The following is a 15,202-nucleotide window of genomic DNA, read 5'->3' as shown; positions in this document are numbered from 1 at the left end:
CTCTTTTATTCGTTTTGATGGGGGACACTTTTTTCTTTTTTAGGAAAGCAGTGGCAGGGGATACTGTAAATGATCCTGCAGTGTCACCACTGGCAGAAGAAATATGTTGCACATCAAGTTGCTTCTCACTTTCCCTAGTTACTGTTTGTGCCTTGGACAATTCTGTAGTTTCCCTGCCCAAGGTGTAATACTACAGCTATTGCTGTCGCTGTCATCAGCATCCATCTCTTTTCTTTCTTTCACTGATTGGCCACTGTCTGTTACTACTTATACGTAGTCACGTATTTTTATACATAGCTGATTACTGCTTTGCTTTTAAAATGTGCTCTCTCTGCCCCTTTCCATTAGGCCCAAGTCTAACACTTTACAGTACTTACAGTACATGACAGCTGTGCTTTGAGGTTCTCCCCTTTAGTTACAGTGAAGAACTGTGAAAAAGGACAATCCTGGGATGAGCCAAGTACTTACTCTGTGACCCTGGACAAGTCGCTTGACTGTCATGTGCCTTTTTCAAACTCAGCTGGAAAAACTGGGAACATGGCAGGAATATGAGTGAAGACATGGGATCTGAGCCAAGCTACCCTGCGAATAATATATCAGTTTCCTTACATCTTACTGGCAGATGTCAAATAAAATAAACTGAAATCAGTCTCCAAAACCAAATAACAGAGTTTATGGAGCACAGCACAGGATTGCTTACCGTTGCTCAGAGACCTTGTATGACAGGTATACGGCCCCTTGCACCAGGTTTGGCTGCTCTGATTCCCTATTTATAAAAAAAACCCTCAACATTATCCCAGGTCTGGGACTAATTCCCACCCACTCTCCAGTGCTCCCCCCAGCTGATGCAAAAGCGGCATTAATGGACCACAGAGAGAGCCACATCCAGCCATTAGCTGGAGGGAAAGTTGGCCTCCTTTTTGTTCTGTGTTTGTCACGCACCTAGCACAGTGGGGACATAATCCATGACTGCAGCTCCTAGGCGCTACTGTAATACAAATAATAATAATGAGGGCAGGATGATGGAAGTAAGGGAGATGCTGCGCCAAAGAGGCTCAGAAGAAATCCACCCATTCTTTGCCTCTTCCACCAGTCCCTCAACAGAAAAAGACGTTCTACTGACATGGAAAATCCCACTGCATTATGTGTGAGAAGGGAGGGATTGTTCTTCTACTCATGTCAGGCCTGATCTTCCAAGGTGCTGAGTGCCCTTAACTCCCCCGACTTTAATGGGAGTTAAAGCTATTCACCTTTTTCTAGCTGTCAAACATTTTGCATGTAGCTTTTTAATAGTTTGCACAGTAGTTCGTATGGTACATGCATTCCGGTGTACCCTCTGCCTATATTAGTTAAGGTAGTTCCCTGTGCTCAGGAAACCCTTCTGTTAACACTTCGTTGTTCCTTACAAGTCAGTGTAATGTTCCCTTTTCAGGTTAGCACCTATCTGGTTTCACCGGAGCTGCAACAATAACTGTTAGCTAACCTGAGCCTCCCTTTAGATCGCTGTGAATGACCTTCAGCTTTAGCTTGTCTTTCTGTATTTGGGTTACAGCTCAGCTCTGCTGGCCCCTCTCTGCTTTCTTGGAGTTCAGATGAAGGAGAGGGCTTTTTGGGTTTACTTTGTTTTCTTCACATTCTGAGTGCTGCCAGTGCAGAAATTCTAATCCTTGGCCCAGATCCACCTGATTCAAAATAGACATCTGCAGCTATTTAGTTTTAATAGAATTGATTTACTAACCCAATCGTAGCTGTCTGCAGCTGGGCCTATGATATCTGTGTTTGTTCATGCTGTAAAACAATCCCCCTGGTTAGCTGGAAAATAATTGAGGACCAGGCTGAGACACAGCAAACTCATTTTCCACTTGTGCTTTGAAACCAAGATTAGAACCCACCTCTGCTGCAGTGGAGTACTTCCACAGCATGCGGTGCATGCTAATAAAAGAGAATGACAAATAATCCATTTAGCACCTGTCTGGCTAACCACAGCCCCCTTGTTGCTCATTGGCATACCCAGAACTCTGAAAAAAGAGGTTGTGATCCAGGTACATGAGTCAGCACTGCACATTTGTTTTGTGTCACGTAGCTGATGCCTAACGCTGCACCGAAAAGGTTAATTAGGAAACAAACATTTTGTGTTTGTCTTGCTTTAGTTGCCCTTCTTGGTGTAAAGATGTCTAGAAAGTGTCTGGTTTAAAACATACCAGTTTGGGGCTCCAACTACCATGTTTTAATAAACTCTTATGACTTTATTAAGACTCACTTCTTATCATCATCAAGCCCAGGCCTGAGGAAGAGCTCTGTATAGCTCAAAATCTTGTGTCTCTCACCAACAGAAGTTGGTCCAATCAGAGATATTACCTCACTCACCTTGTCTCCTAATATCCTGGGACCAACACAGTTACAATAACACTGCACACTTTATCAGCATCAAATTCTGCTCCATAAACTGAACCTTTTGTCAACTGCAGTCCCCTGTCTGCCAGATTTTCTTCCTCTAGTACAGCACGCCAACCCCACAAAACGAACTGAAGTCAGGTCCCAGTATCAGGATTCACACCAGTCAATGGGAAAACTCTGACTTTCTCCTCCTCTGAGACCTCCACTGTGCTGTGCTCTCACCTTTCACACTGACATCAGCATTCCACCTGGCTTCTACTCCTGTTTTTTTGACCTTGGGCAAACAATTTAACATCTGTATGCTTCAGTTTCTTCATCTGTAAAATGGGGATAATATTAATAAAGGGCCACGTGCGCTTTCTACTGACATACCGTGGAAGGGTAAAATATTTTTTTCATTTTCATTGTTAATGGTTAATCTGCCCATTGTTAATGGTTAATCTAGACTTGCCCAGAGACTGGACATAAAAGTCATTTAAGAAGTGATGCTTTATTCACAAGATTCCAAAGGTTTAATTACTAAATAGCACAAGTCACTGTTTGATTCAGGTGACAATGACTCTGTCTAGTCTCATGTTAAAGTACCATTCAAACAATAAAAGTTACACACACACACGTAGAGCTAAAACATAACTAGCGGTACCTTATTATTTGGTTGCTTATAACGTGGCTTAGGTGGTGTTACAAGGCAGGAAGACAATGGTTGGGTGGCTATAACCACCCGAGCAATGTACAATTGCCCTGAAATGCAAAGGCTACTGTAAGAAGTTATTCACTCAGAAATCTAGCATGTCCAGAGGCTTTAAGTACATTTAACAATACAATGTAGCTGGGCCTATGCAGACAGAGACTTCACGGCTTACATGTTTATGTGTGTGCACATATAATTCCATCTTTTGGGCAAAGAAAGTATTAAATCTGAAGGCTTCTGTCGCAGGGTATCAGGCCATCAGGGGAAGGAAAGGATGGATCATCTCCTTCTGGTGATAGTGGCTCCTCACCTTCGGGCCGTGAGGTGTAGCAACCACAGCCAACAGAGCTGCCCTTGTCCTCTGGGCAGCGAAGTCTAGCAGCCAGAGTCTACAGGGCTGCCTTTGTTCTCCGGAGTGCAAGGCCTAGTGGCCAGCACAGAAAGGAGTAGGAGACCCAGGCCCACCAAGGCCCAACCCAGGGCCCTGTGGATCCAGGAGTCCTGGTTTCAGGTTCAGGCTTCCCTCTCAATGTGGTGGGTCACTTCCTGCCATTGCTGCCGGATCCTGCAGTTCTTCTGGAGTTAGCAGCCCTCCATTTGCCTTGTCAACTGGGATCCTGCCATGGATTCAGCACGTTCAGCCTCCACAGGAAGCATGCATCCACTCTCCTCCTCAGTCCACCCAGACTGAGCTGAGCCGTCTCCTTTTATATACTGCTTCCAACTGGCGCATGCCCAGCAAGGGTCAGGGGCATGGCCTCCTGGGCTCAAATTGCATGGTTAACCCTTTCTGGGCCAGTGCAGGGTTGGTACACCCCATCACAGCTTCCCATCATTGGCTCAAAGCTTACTTAATGGTGGTGCTGGTTGTAACACATGCCATGGGGGATAGTGATTTTCCTGCTGGTGTTATAATACTTGCCACTGTTCTTGCTGTGCTACTGCCCAGAGGCTCTTGACAGTTCTTCTCCCGACCTCCCATCTCCGTAGGATTTCTGTGGAGCTGAATGAGGATTATTTAATAAATATCCAGCTTCAGATAAATCATTTCAGAACAACAAAAGGAAAGGACCATTCTCCTTTTACCTGCCTCCACAAACAAAATGGCACTGGCACCGCAAGCCTCAGAGGGGAGGTTTTTGCTGGCTCATAAAAAATAAAAGAAAAAAGCATGACAGAAGAGGAGAGGTGTGTCATGCTTAGGTTTTGTGTGAAACATGAAGGACAACATAAGATGCACATTCTGCAGTTAATGGAGTATGACATGTGAAGTAGCTGAGCTGGTCTGTCCCTTAATCAGCTCCACAGCTCTGACTCCCTCATGGCCCTGACAGAAACTTGAAGATTCCCGCCCCACCCCAGTTTTCCCTCCTTTAACTTCTCTTGCCCCTTAATGCATCGCAGACACTGACCTTCTAGAACAGAAAGGACCAGAACAATGGGGCTTTCTTAAATACAACTCCTTAACCCCTTTAATGTAGAAACATTTGCCACCACATGCAAATAGCCCCACATATGGCTCTTATGGCCCCTTGTCACATAGGACAAGGAGTCGTAGGAGCCTGCCATACCTATATACACCAATGATCCTGCTAGTCCAGTATCCTGGCTCTGGCAGTGGCCTATAGTGCTGCTTCAGAGGAAAGAGTTAAACCTGGGGAATGTTTCTAATTGCACAATACTCTTAACAATAGTGGTGGGAATCTCCTTCTGATCCATGTATGACCTGAAGGATAAGGAGTGATCAATAATCATGTATTAAAAGGTGCTGTTGAGATGCAAAGGCAACTCCAGTTTCACATGGAAAGATGGAGACCCTGTCCTTAGCATTATCTGCTCAGCAGCCTCTGGGCAGGTCTGACACAGGAGGAAGTGGAGACCTTTCAGGGGGATTAGACGCTGGGAAACCTGTCTCCATTAACAGCCAAATGCATGAAGAATGGATGAGAAATGAGTTCTCAGATGAATGTGAAAGTGAAATTAAACTATGGACAGCCTTGGTGGAATTCTCTAGAGAAGGAGGAAACCTAAGTGGAAGAGGATCCAGTAAGTGAAATAAGAGATTACTAAACCTTCAGAAATGTCCAGGGAAGGAGTGCCTAAACAATGTGGGTAATTATAGACAAGGCAAAGTTTCATTCAAGCCAATAGCTGTCATTAGCCATATGCCAAAGGGGCAAGTCCATCTCTTGCGGCTCTCACTTTCCTCAGGGACGACAAGAAAGGTCATCCAAAGACCAGCTAAACAACTTGTATTGATCTCCTCCAGAAATACTGAATGTCAGCTGACTAGTGTGGCTCTGTGGGGACTTCAGTCTTAAAATGATGGAAGAACACCAACACGTCATTACATGGGAGAAAGGGGTTGGCGAGAGACAACAAAAGAGCAAGGAGTGGGAGTCTGGGAGACTGAGCAGAGAGCTGAAGAGCCGGGGATAGAAATATTTTCATCACCTTCTCACAGATGGTTTTGTTTGACACTCATCTTGGACATGGGGTAATAGTAACAAATAACCTCAGTCTGACACATTCAGGTATAGACTACAGCTTTCTTATATGCAATGTGATTGCGGCTGTACCAAAGATGGGCCAAGGAGGTTTTGTTGCACACTTCCCGTGGAAAGCTGTAACATAGGCTCATGCCAGGAGACCACAGTATTATGCCCCAATTAATTCGCTTGGAAGGGACGCCCTTAAGATGGGTTAAACCCACTGAGAGAAGCTTCTGAAATCATTGTCTAATGCGGCCAGGCATCTGATACATCTAAAACTGTTGCCTTGAAAACCAGACTTATGCTAGGCAATGAATACGGTTGCAAACTGATATTGCCAGCCTCTCTGCTGCTTGTGCAAAGCTTTCAAAAACTTAATGGCTTGGAGAAGACCCACAGCCCTGTGTTCCTTGCCAGCCCTTTCCTTCCCGAAGGGCTATTTCAGCTTTTTGAGGCTGCACACACAAGAAATATGCTTGGGCCTAAAGCCTCTAAAAGGCATCAGGTTCTAATAATCAATGGTATACCAAGCAGTAGCTAGTTGATTGATTGATAGTGTATGTTTTTGTAACAGCACAGTTTTGCTATTCGATGTTTATCATGTAAGAACCATAGACTCAGGAACATAATGTCTGTTCCATGCCTTGTAAGCAAGGGCATGTAGCTAGTGGTCAGAAGAAAGGTGTTGTGATTGTGACTCAGAACTAATGGCTTCTGTTGTTGCTTCTGATTCTGATTTATTCTGTAATCTTGGATAAGTCAATTACGTCTAATTCTAATGTCTGGAAACAAATTTTTAAAACAATTTCATGGTGGTTTGTAATTTTTTTCCAGTTGTTATGAGGATATTAGAGAACATTCCTCTCCTCTTAATTGTCTTTTATAATATAAAAATAGAGCCTACCTCATTTTAATCTGGCTGAGGTTTTGAGTTTCTTCTAAAGCCAGCTCAGCATGAGCCTCCAATGGACAGTTCTGGGATTGCTCTCCGGAGCCTGATCCAAATGCAAAGTATATATAGTTAAGCACAGAGATTGTCAGGCCTCATTTCTGAAATTTGAATGTCTCAAATTTTTAGTGCCTAATTTGACACACTTTGGGCCTTGAATTAGAGTTGTGAGTGGTGAGCTGCTCTTAAAATCAGTCCCAAAGTGTTTTGAATTGTCTTCCCAAAATTAGTGGATGCTTGAAAATCCAGAAGTTCCCAACCCAAACTCTAGGAGGATTTCCTGGAGGATTTCCAAAGATGTCCACAGTGCAAAAGCCCTGATGCCACATATAAGATGGATGTCAGCACTGAGCCTAGAACATACAAACACATTCAGTTCCTCCCAGCTCTGCTCAGTCATCATTTCAGAAACATGGCCCTTGCTGCTCCATCTTGCCCTGCTCATTGTCATAGGCCTTGGAACACTGATCCAGATTTTCCTTTCCTTAAACAGTCATTGGCTCTCCATCCATCCCTCAGCTCATGCCTGATTCTCCTCTCACTTATATCAGTTTTACACCAGTGTAACTTGATTGGCTTCCAGGGAGTTCCTCCTGGTTTTCATAAGTGCATCAGGCACATTGTCTTTCTCTGAAAAATCCTGCAGAGAAAGTTAGCAATGCCTACAAATCCTGTGGAAATCCCCATTACAGCACATTGACTCTGCCCTGAGAGATTGACAAACTCATGCTGTATGGTGGGCAAAAACATATCCCTGTCTCCAAACACCTTGGAAGTTTGAGATGAGATTCAGAAACTGGATCTGGAGCCAAATCCTGTGGCTTGAGCCAGCAACTTAATTTATCTTCTCCCCTCTTAAGAATTGCACATGCTATTTGGGCTTGGACTATAGGCCCCAGATTTCAGCCCTAAAACACAATTTGCAAACCCAAAACTACATGAATCGGATCTCTGACTTTTGTTCCCTTTGCCAATAGTAGCTTTGGTGCATCCTTTTTAGCTCAGAGAGCTAAGTCACTTCACTTTCACTCATCACAGTAAATCCAGAGATCCAACATGCCTATTCAATTTCTTCCTGCATTACAAAAAAATGAAAAGGTAACAAGACTCCCCAAAATGGAGGCTGGATTTTTCTGTTCCTAGCAATTTTGGTGCCCACTGAGCTGGTTGTGAAGTGAGCCATGGTACATCTCGGAAGTGGGGGTCACTGGAGAGACAACAAAAAAGACCAAGAGGAATTACAGTTAGTGTGAATTACAGGAAGAGAGAACATAATAATGGCCATACTGGGTCAGACAAAGGGTCCATCTAGCCCAGCATCCTGTCTTCCAACAGTGGTCAACGGCAGATGCTTCAGAGGAAGTGAACAGAACAGGGCAATTTATTGACTGATCCAGCCTGTCGTCTAGTCCCAGCTTCTAGTAGTCAGAGGTTTAAGGACAGAGCATAGGGTTGTGTCCCTGACCATCTTGGCTAATAGCCATCCACTATCCTGGATGAACTTATATAATTCTTTTTTGAACCCCATATACTTTTAGCTTTCACAACATCCCTTGAGTTCCACAGGTTGACTGTATGTTTTGTGATGAAGAACTTCCTTATGTTTGGTTTGAAACCCATCAGGTTTGAAACTCATTGGGTGACCCTCGCTTCACGTGTTATGTGAAGGAGTAAATTCACTTTCTCCACCCCATTCATGATTTTATAGACCTCTGTCATATCTCCCCTTAGTCATCTCTTTTCCAAGATGCACAGTCCCAGTATTCTTAATCTCTCCTCATATGGAAGCTGTTCCATAACCTTTATCATTTGTGTTGCCCTTCTCTGTACTTTTTCCAATTTTATATATTTTTTTTTGAGATGGGGTGACCAGAACGACATGCTGTATTCAAAGGCATACCATGAGTTATATAGTGGCATTATATTTTTGGTCTTATTAGTTATCTCTTTCCTAATGGTTCCTAACATTGTTTGCTTTTTTGACTGCCACTGCACACTAAGCAGATGTTGTCAGAGAACTATCCACAATCATAGGTGCTGACTTCCCCTCTTTCCCGTGGGTTCTCGACCCCCCTCTGGCCCCGGCCCCACTCCACCCCTTCCATGAGGCCCCGCCCCTGCTCTGCCCCTTCCCACCCCACCCTGCCCCCATTCCAACCCCTTCCCCAAAGTCCCTGCCCCAACTCCACCCCCTCCCTGCCCCTATTCCAACTCCTTCCCCAAATCCCCTCCTCTTCCCTGCCTCCTCCCCAAGTGCGCCACATTCCCGCTCCTCCCTCTCCCTCCCGGAGCGTGCTAACAGCTGTTTGGCAGTGGGCAGGCGGGAAGCGCTGTGAAGTAAGCGGAGGAGCAGGAATGCGGTGTGCTCAGGGGAGGAGGAGGAATTGGGGCAGGGGAGAGGGGAGCTTGGCTGACGGTGGGTTCAGAGCACCCACCTAATTTTTCCCCATGGGTGCTCCAGCCCGGAGCACACATGGAGTCGGCACCTATGTCCACAATGACTCCAAGATCTCCTTCTTGAGTAGTAACAGCTAATTTAGACCCTATAATTTTGTATGGGCCAGGAAATGGATTTGGGTTTTGTTTTTTTAAGCTAAGAACCAAGCTGATGAGCAGTTCAGCAGGAAAGGTGCCAGTTCCATGTTCCTCCAGTAAACTAACAAACAAAAAAAGGGATCAATTGTTTAAAATAAAAGATGTTTTGTCCTGCTAAAAGGGACGGCCTCTTCTGAGCTGTCTTCATACCCTGAAAGGATTAGAAGCATTTAGCTTCACTTCTTTGTACCAATAAAACCATTTGACAACAGGCCTCTTGCTGTGCGGTAATAGAGAACAAGCTGAAAGCTTGACATTGAGAGGGTGAGGGAGTGGGAAAATTGCAGGGTGTCTAATCAGGTGCAGAGGACGTACGTGAACAGGACGGGTAGCTTTTCAATGAGACACTGCACCTACAAGGGTGGACAATGTATGAAGGCAAATCAGCGCAAGAGGTCAAACCTCACACCTGGCAAAGAAGAAGCAGCCTTTAAACAGAAACCACTGAGATGCCTATACTCACAGTAGCTGACCCAAAGGACAGTACAGGGAAAAAAGGAAAAACTTACATCCTTTTTTTTTAAAGAAAGAAAGAAATGGAACTAGTATTTGCAGGATCTCTATCCACCTTAGAGAAGGAATACACAGGTGTTCAATGAGTGCACCTGTGACAGGAAGCTGGCGGGAACAATGCAATGAGAACAGGAGAGTCTGTGTAGCCTGTCAAAAGGACAAAACATGTCAGATGTGCACCTGCTATAGATATATGGGCCAGTGTTAGAGATGGCTCAGAGGATCTGAAATCTTCATGGAAACGGGACATTAAGAATTGCACTGAGTACAAGCTCAGGGATAACACTGTGTAATAGCTATCAATGGGAAGTAGGGGATGGAGAAGATAATATTGACTATCGGATCATATTGACCCAGCTGGGGAATAAATCTTAATGGAGAAGCGTTAAAATAAAACTTCGCACTTGTAGGAGTCTTTTTGCAGATCTCACACCAATATATAAAGGTGGGTAAGCATTATGACCCCATTTTACAGCTGGGGAAATTGCATCACAGTTGGATTTCAGTTTTGGTGAAGCAAAATGAAGTGGACTAGCACAAAATCAATAAGCAAATCAGTGGAAAAGGCTGGAATAGGATCCGGACTCCTAACTCCCAGAGAGCTGCCCTATGGAATATAGACCATGCCATTTTTTAAAAGCCTAATTCCAGTATCAAAGGAGTTTAAAGTATTTTAAGGATGATGGCAAGTTCGCCGTGTTTGCAGCAGGGAAAATAGGATCCTAATGATAACTCCCAGCAAAGCAGAGGAAGATATGGATTAGTGAGACACAGAAAGGAATTCCCTTATGTACCTTCGCCATGTGTGTGCTTGGTTTTATTTTGTATTTTGCTTTCCTTGGGAGTATTGCTACTGCTGGAGGCAGAATACTGGATCTCCTCATTAATGATCAGAGCCAATATTTCAAACTCTTTTCTCTTATGTAAGAATCACAGATGTGACAGTTACCGACATCAGTACAGGCCACACAGTACTCATAGTCCATGTGTGGAAAACTCTTTGACATCCACAGGAATGTTGTGCTAATGTCAAAAGGTACTACATGGTCCTAAACAGCTCATTTCCCCACTTTTATTCTATTGGGATGGATCCATTGGAAACAAAGCAAAAGAACCAAGATTTTCAGTAATAAAACTAATAAATGTACCTTGCATACACACCTGACAAGCAACTTCATTGTGCATTTTGAAGAACAATAAAGAAATTTGGCTGTGTATGAGGTGTATAGCTATCGAGCTAATGAGAACACATAGCTATCCCTTTCATCAAGATTCTTCTTCTATTTTGTCCTTTCAAGGTTATCTCATAAAATGTCCTTGTGGGCTATAGTATACATCAGCAAATTCAGGCAACAGGAACTGTGCACAGTAAGTAGATCTGCCATCTTACATTAACCCTTTAATAGCAAACTCATTATATCATGCTGACATTTAGGGCAACATTTGCAAAGGACACACATGTCAAGCATGCAGTAAGATGCAGATAGTAGAAATATTTTCATCCATCCGAACAATTAAATGACTTGTGCAGCTGAAGAACCTGACTCCCAGGTAAAAAACACAAAGTATCCTGCAACCACCTCCCTCCATGTCAGGGAATGATGTTAGGGGATTCACTGAGCATCAGTCTCCATCACATCAGGAGTGGCTTCTCTGCATGTAAGTCAGTAAGGGAGGAATTTTAAAGAGGTCAGGAGCTGGTTGCTGAGCTCTGCCTGGCTGACAGCTCCATTTTCCCAGAGGCCCAGCCAACATCTGTGATCTTCTGCAGACAGAATGGCTGGATCAGAACCTAGAGGAAGTGTTTTCTGCCTGTGTGTTTGTGTTCCTAACTGAGCACACACAAATCTTCAGAGTTTGCGGAAAGTGACTGGCTTCCAGCAGCTCCCCAGTCACCTCTGTCTTACTCATTAAAATCCATGTGCCCCTTTTTTTTTATGATGTCAGTGGCTTCCAAAAGCTCCTTTTCCCCCTTTAATGAAACACATAGTGGCCTCTAGAAATAAAAAGCACAGCAGCAGCAAAGGACAATTTCACTGAGACTGAGACAGAAAGGCTAATTTCCTTAAAGATAGTATCATTCTTTAATCCAAATTACTTTAGAACTCCTCCAATGGTACTCAGAATTTAGTGTCAAATCTCCACCTCTAAAAGGATTGCTCTTCTGAAAAGAGTTTTAAGAACAAAACATAAGAACATAAGCATGGCCCTACTGGGTGAGACCAAATGTCCTTCTAGCCCAGTGGTTCTCAAACTAGGGCTGCCGCTTGTTCAGGGAAAGCCCCTGGCGGGCCAGGCCGGTTTTTTTTATCTGCTGCGTCCACAGGTTCAGCTGATCGCGGCTCCCACTGGCTGCGGTTTGCCGCTCCAGGTCAATGGGGGCTGCGGGAAGTGGCGTGGGCCGAGGGATGTGCTGGCTGCCCTTTCCACAGCCCCCATTGGCCTGGAGCAGTGAACCATGGCTGGTGGGAACCGTGATCGGCCAAACCTGCGGACGCGGCAGGTAAACAAACCAGCCCGGCCCGACAGGGGCTTTCCCTGAACAAGCGGCGGCCCTAGTTTGAGAACCACTGTTCTAGCCCAGTATCCTGTCTTCTGACAGTGGCCAGTGCCAGGTACTCCAGAGGGAATGAACCTAACAGGTAATCATCAAGTGATCCATCCCCTGTCGCTCATACTCAGCTTCTGGAAAAAACAGACTACGGACACCATTCCTGCCCATCCTGGCTAATAGCCATTGATGGACCTATCATCCATGAATTTATCTAGTTCTTTTTTTAACCCTGTTATGGTCTTGGCCTTCACAACATCCTCTGACAAGGAGTTCCACAGGTTGACTATGCATTGTGTGAAGAAATACTTCCTTTTATTTGTTTTAATCCTGCTGCCTATTAATTTCATTTGGTGACCCCTAGTTCTTGTGTTATGAGAAGTAGTAAACAACACTTCCTTATCTACTTTCTCTACACCAGTCATGATTTTATAGACCTCAATCATACCTCCCCTTAGCCGTCTCTTTTCCAAGCTGAAGTCCCAGACTTATTAATCTCTCCTCATACGGAAGTCGTTCCATACCCCTAATAATTTTTGTTGCCCTTTTCTGAACCTTTTCCAATTCCAATATATCGATGGGGCGACCCCATCTGCACACAGTATTCAAGATGTGGGCATACGATGGATTTATATAGCAGCAACATGATATTTTCCAGGGCTTCCCGGGGGGGTGGGGGCAAGTGGGACAATTTTCCCCAGGCCCCGGGCCCCACAGGGGCCCCACAAGCCCTGGCTGAGAATCCCTTCCCTGGCTACTCACCCGGTGGCGGTCCGGGTCTTCAGCAGCACTTCGGTGGCGGGCCCTTCACTCGCTCTGGGTCTTCAGCGGCACTTTGGCGGTAGGTCCTTCAGTGCTGCCGAAGATGCGGAGCGAGTGGAGGACCCGCCGCCGCTGCCGAAGACTCAGAGTGACTGAAGGACCCGCCGCCACCGCCACTACCGACTCGGCGCGCCGCCCGGTGAATACAAGTGCCGCAGTGGGTGGCGCCTTTTTTTATGTCCGCTCCCCCACTTTGCCCCAGGCCCCCTGAATCCTCTGGGCGGCCCTGATATTTTCTGTCCTGTTATCTATCCCCTTCTTAATTATTCCCAGCATTCTGTTCACTTTTTTGACTGCCGCTTCACATTGAGTGGATGTTTTCAGAGAACTATCCACAGTGACTCCAAGTGACTTTCTTGAGTGGTAACAGCTAATTTAGACCCCACATTTTATATGTATAGTTGGAATTATGCTTTCCAATGTGCATTACTTTACATTTATCAACATTAAATTTCATCTGCCATTTTGTTGCCCAGTCTCCCAGTTTTGAGAGAGCCTTTTGTAGCTCTTTGCAGTCTGCCTGGGTCTTAACTATCTTTAGTAATTTTGTATCATCTGCAAATTTTGCCACCTCACTGTTTACCCCTTTTTCCAGATCATTTATGAATATGTTGAATAGGACTGGCCCCAGAACAGACCCCTGGGGGACACCACTATTTACGTCTCTCCATTCTGAAAACTGACCATTTATGACCATTAAACAGCCGTCCGTCTATATGCCCCATTTGCAGGGTAAAAAAATGTGTTCTTTTACCTCCATTTTTTTTTTCCAGTTCCAGTGACAAAACTTTTGAGATCTCTGGCATTTATGCAAACAGATTTGGCAGCCTGTTCATGTTCACTTGGACAGCAAGATATAATCTGAATTTGGGACTCTCGCAATAAGAATGTTACTTATTATATAACTAAACATTTGTTACTAATGGATGCGATTGACGTGAGCTGTGTTTATTACAAAGCTGTTTGTTAGTACAATTTACATTCTTTTCCATTGTTTTCATTTTTGTGTACTTCATCTGTTTTTTGCTCACTGTGTTCCTAACAGTTGTATTGGAGTTTTTCTATGGTTCCATTTCTCATGTGGTAAAAAATGTAATGCAAAGATCACTTGAAAGAATAAAAACAAAGAACATTTTCAAAATGATTTTGAGATTTAATCCTCCAGTAATTTAATTTGTAGGAAGCAGGGAGTGAAGCACTAAAAAGAGAACATTTTTGAATAAATCAGGATTACTTACCTGTGAAAATGTAGTGATCCAATTTAGGCATGCCATCATTTTAATTTATTATAACAGCATCACAACTCTGTGATGGCTAATTCTGACTGATCCTGGAGGTTATCTGGATTTAATAGGTGTTTTCCATTTCTGTTTTGTGGTTCTATGATTTATTGTTATTTACATAGGAAGTGTCTAGTGGTTAAAACACAGAATTATGAACCATAGAATATCAGGGTTGGAAGGGACCTCAGGAGGTCATCTAGTCCAGCCCCCTGCTCAATGCTCAATACTCCCCATGCTCAACTGTGGTGCTGTTGACACTTAACAGAAGATGTGATACTTGTGCCAAGATAGTTACAACTGAAGTCAGACCTGGACAGTACAGTTCTGGTGCCCGCAGTGCTTTGGATAAAGACCAGATGACGGTTCAGGAGTTAGACGGTGAGCACTCTGGAGTAAGGATTGTCTTTTTGTTCTGTATTTGTACCGCACCTAGCACAATGGGGTCCTGCTCCATGACCGGATCCTGATAACACAAATAATAAATAAAGCACAGATATAGTTGGGGGGGTTATTGTTGAATTACATCACAAATTCTGTTAAAAATACAACCCGCATGTATAAATGGATGACCACTGTGAGTCCCACCCATTAGCTTCTGTGCTCTCTTCCAGGTACCAACTCTTTGAACTGAATGCTGACGGCATACATGGCATTTGTGGGACTACTTACATCCTTAGTCAGAAGGTGCTGGAGAAGGAGGTGCCAGCTACTCTTTTTACAATTAGCACCACAATGGCCTTTGATTTGTACATGTAACACAGGGGAATCTTTGAATGTTCTAGCCCTCACTTCTTTTCCATTTTTTTCCTGCAATTTGATCATATTTTCTCATGTGCTTGGTATTTTCCAGTGAGTATCTTAAACCTTGAATCCCGTGTGTGGACCTTGTTCATGGAATTCTGTGACCTC

This window comes from Mauremys reevesii, linkage group 8 (assembly GCF_016161935.1).
Source record: "Mauremys reevesii isolate NIE-2019 linkage group 8, ASM1616193v1, whole genome shotgun sequence".
Lineage (NCBI taxonomy): Eukaryota > Metazoa > Chordata > Testudines > Geoemydidae > Mauremys > Mauremys reevesii.
Note: the sequence above shows the minus strand (reverse complement) of the source record.